This window comes from Pundamilia nyererei, unplaced genomic scaffold (assembly GCF_000239375.1).
Source record: "Pundamilia nyererei isolate P.nyererei 1_Seehausen unplaced genomic scaffold, PunNye1.0 scaffold00143, whole genome shotgun sequence".
Taxonomy (NCBI): Eukaryota; Metazoa; Chordata; class Actinopteri; order Cichliformes; family Cichlidae; genus Pundamilia; species Pundamilia nyererei.
Window position 1 is genome coordinate 744,489 of NW_005187544.1, and position 4,519 is coordinate 749,007.

Genomic DNA, 4,519 nt, shown 5'->3' on the forward strand with positions numbered 1-4,519 from the left:
AGACCCTTTCTGATGAGGCACTTGTGGCTGGGATGCAAAGATATTTCTTTGCCAGGATGGAGAGTCGTGGGAAGTCGTGCATCATATTCAGTAGGAATTAGGCCTACTCACCTATGGCCAAATGTAATCTGTGCCCAAAGCACTGGAGCCTCATCCAGCCATTCAGTTGTGCAGCCAGCATGACATTTGCAGCATTGTCTGTGGTTATACAGACGAGTTTACTCTCCTCCAGATCCCACGTATCCAGTGCTTGTTTCAGACCTGCAGCTATGTTTTGCCCTGTGTGGTCTTCTGGGAAAAATGATGTCTGGAGACATTTCGTTCTCATGTTGAAATCCATGTTAATGAAATGTAGCGTGAGGCTCAAATATGGCTCCATGGTGCGGCTTGACCACAAGTCCGTTGTGATGGCAAAATATCGGGCTGTAGCCACTTCCTTTGCGACACCATCATGACACTCATCATATAAAGCGGGAATCGCCACTCGACTAAAATAGTGACGAGATGGCAAGTTATACCGTTTGTTGTCCAAAGTGTTGATTAGCTTTTTAAAGCCGGGGTTGTTCACTGTGTTAATTGAGTCTTTGACGAGGAAAAATGTTACCGCGTTTGTTATCTCTTTGCGTCTTTGGGAGCTGGTGGGATATTTAATCGCGTTGTGCAGGGTAGCGTGAATGGAGGTCTGTGAGGATGAAGAAGGTGTTGTCGAGGGTTTTTCTCTTTCTCTTTGTGAACGGTCTTCAAATGATTGAAAAAATTTGTAGTGTTGCTCTGTGGTGCAGCTATGACACCGTAGCAAAGTTTACACACTATGTCTACTTGATCCACGTCTGACTCCGCGAACCCATAATGTTTCCACACCACTGAAGTCGTTTTACGTCTCTTTTCAACCAATGGCATTCTTTCTTCAGCAGCCATTATCCTCTCCTCTCCAAATAACTTCTGCTTAGCTTTCCGAGCTTCCCTCGGGTCCTCTTAATTGTTGTGACGTGTGTTCAAAACGCAGAGAGGTGCGCTCGATTTGCCACACGGAGCAGCGCGAGAGCAAAGCACGAGGGAGGTGCTAATAATTGGCTCAGTCACTTTTAATGATCGTTGAAAGCCCAGATCGTAAAAGTGATTAAAATTCCATTAATTGAGCCGCCCTACTTTACAGTCAGTTTCAGCTAATTGTTTAGTTGTCTGGTTTATTAATCAATCATTCTGGTTCAATATTCTGGTTCTCACAACAATATTTTCAGCAGCTGTTTTGAGCTAAAAGCTGTAATAACCAAAATTAACAGTACTGCCCTTTCTAGCTCCAAAGCAGACTCGCCAAGTTAGCAAGTTGTCGAGGAACGCATTTAACAGTGCAAAATTTGGGTATCTTAAAAGATGATTTGATGCATAAATGAAAATATTAACTATAAATTAAGTTAAAAATATTGCACTGACAGAAACATGCCTCCACATTAAAGCTAATCTTAATCTGTAATTGCTGTGTGTGTAAATAACTATGTTTTGGCATATCATTCTTAAAAAGCACCGCTTGATGGATTGTCGGAGCATTACGGCTATCGTAGACAAGAGCCTCGCGGAGTGATACGTACTGTGCTTAAACATAATATTACCGTATTGTGTGTATAATCTCTTTTTAAGTTTTGTGGATATTATACATGGTTATACTGAGGATGTGTCGGCCAATTTCCACTGGAAATGCCTTTTGGTTAAACTGTCAGCAAGGAATTTGCATTTGCACTGTAAAATTTTTATATAACTTTAATGCACATAAAAAACAGCTGCTTGTTTAAGTGAAAATACATTGATGTTTGGGTTTGTTTTTGTACTAATAAAGTTGTGGAGTTGTAAAGTATTTTGTCTAGTGTCAATTATATCGTCAGTTATCATTATCGCAAATTTTCAAATGTATATCGTGATAAATATTTTTGGTCATATCGCCCTGCTCTAATATGAGATGTAATATTTATCAAGATTTAAATATAAAATTTGCACTTTCATCAATTTCATTCGAGGAACTGAACTATGTGGAACTGCGAGTGAACCTGCAGTTCCACAAATGTTTGATCTCAGTGCAGACATGAACTCTTAAGTTAAACAGAGGGTGTGCTCAAAAGCTGCCACATGTGTACAATTATTGGACTGCACTCTGCATTCTCTTGGAGAGGTGGCTAATAACCTGGAAAGGTCTTGGGTTTGTCCTTTATAGCGTGTGCTTGTCTTTTCAAAGATTTACCAATTTTAAGACCCTAACCTAACCACAGGAAATTACAAGTACACTGCCATGTGAACAAGCAATAGACATTCCCATTTCCTGCTGTTGAAATTTCATGTCGCTCACTTTTCACTTGATTCTGAGTTTTTTTCCTTACCACTGTAGCATCCTACTGATGACTACTTGTCGGCTCTTTTTGATGCTTTCGACAATAGCACTCAACTACTGCGAGATTAACGTTCGTGCTTTAACTGAAATGTGAATTCAATGATGAAATTCGTGAAACGATAATTCATTTGTCATTACTCAATATGACAGCTTTGAGAATAGAGAATTGTGCAGACATTGGCCTGTAAAGACTAAAATGCATAACAAAAGCTGTATTAAATTGTGTTTTGATGGATGGAAAATAGCGTTCCGAACAATTGCCGGGAACCAGTACAATATTTCAAAATACTCCAAAGCCCTTTTTCCATCATCTATATTTTGTTAAATCCTGAGCTGCTTAAAGTGACCTAAAGAAAGCAGAGCAGAGCTAAAAATATGTGTTTGCTACCAATCCATACGACCGCAGAGACAAAACATCTGAGGTGTGCCACTGTGTGTAATACAGCTCTTCAACAAACTGCACCTGCTCAGCTGACAAGAGGATATTAAATCTCCAATAGTCTCCTTTAGTAACGAGAACAGAGAGAGCAGATGTGCCCATCTTGGCATGCCGAGTTTGAGCTGTTACAGAGGTCAAAGCTACTCTTCACATTGTTGATGTCTTGTGAACTGTGTGCTGTGCAGAGATACAGAAAGTCTACTGAGACTAGTGCTAGTCCACGACCAAAATACCGTAATACATCACATTCTTCCTTCATAACTAATACGTCAGAATTTTCCAGCAACATTCTGAAAATTGAAGAAGTTATGCTCAATGCAAATGCAGATTAAAAGATTCCTCCACCAAGCAAAACCAAATTATGTTGACCAAATTATTGAAGGTGCTTGTCCAACTTAAAATTGGCTGGCAGAGTTCCAAACATTGCCAAAGGTGGCAAATCATGCCTTATTTATTTATTTTAGATTTGAAAGATTCTCATTTTTAAGATGTTGATGACTAGTATACAACACTGAGTTGGATAAGCACTAGAGGGATGAATGGATGAACGATTGCTATGGCACATTTTTTAATATTTTATAAATTCTGTTAGCTTGTTTAAATCGAGATCAGTATCACCACAAAGGATTAGAAAGCCTCATCTCTGAATTGTCCGTAGCTCTTTGTAATGTAAGTCATGACTTTAAATCTGAAATACTACACAACTGGGAAAACAGCATGGGCAACAGAATGTGATAATTGGATGAAATTGGCATCAACATGAAGTCTGACCAGATTAGCAGGCTAATTTGACTCAGTTAACATTTCACTTTAATCAGTTTGACATCATGTTTATGTTGGCCTTTTCTTTGTCTAAGATTGAAGTATTATTTGTTGGCCATCGCACATTACATTGGTAACATGTTCAGGTGATTATTCGCAAAGAAAGGCTTTGATTTGCTGCAGCCCTATGTGGCTGTGCCAGGTTTGTTACATGTACTTTACCTGAGCCTGAAAAGTGAAACCATTGAGGAATGGTCAGCAGGGTTAAAGTTACTGCTGACCATTCTTTCTAATGGTCAGCATGGGACATCCTCTAGTTCCAAATAAAAGACCGAATATTAGAAGTCAATAGGAATGGTTCACTTGATGTATGACTCAAAAAATGTTGTAGCGATCAATTTATAGTCTCAATTGCTAGTTTCGAGTCTTACTGGATAAAATGTGGCATTGATTTTGTAAATTGTGAGCTCTGTTAGCATGCAGTGCTCCTTGTTTCTCACTCATTTTCTTGCCACGTGTAGATTTAAAACAGGAATTTATAGCAAAGGCTGTTTCTTTAGTTCTGGCCCTAGACAGTCAGGCCACCATTAATCCTATAAAGCTGTGACTGGTTAAATGTATTTGTTAGTTAGTTATCCTTCAACTGTAGCATACTTTCATAACAAACAGATGGTGAAAATGGCAAACACAGATATTTTTCATTTTCTATCAGCATATTTTCTTGGATTTGGATTTCGCAGTTGTTTGGATTAAATTAGTATTAAATACTGGCTTTGTGATTGACTTCTGTCTCCTGCTTTCTACTCTTCAGTCTTCAAAATATAACTACATTCCACACAGCTGAATATGACAGAAAATACTGCAGTCTGCATTACATTTTTGGCAAACTATTGCCGTTTGTTTGATGCAGTGTCATTTAATTTATGAATAATTTACAT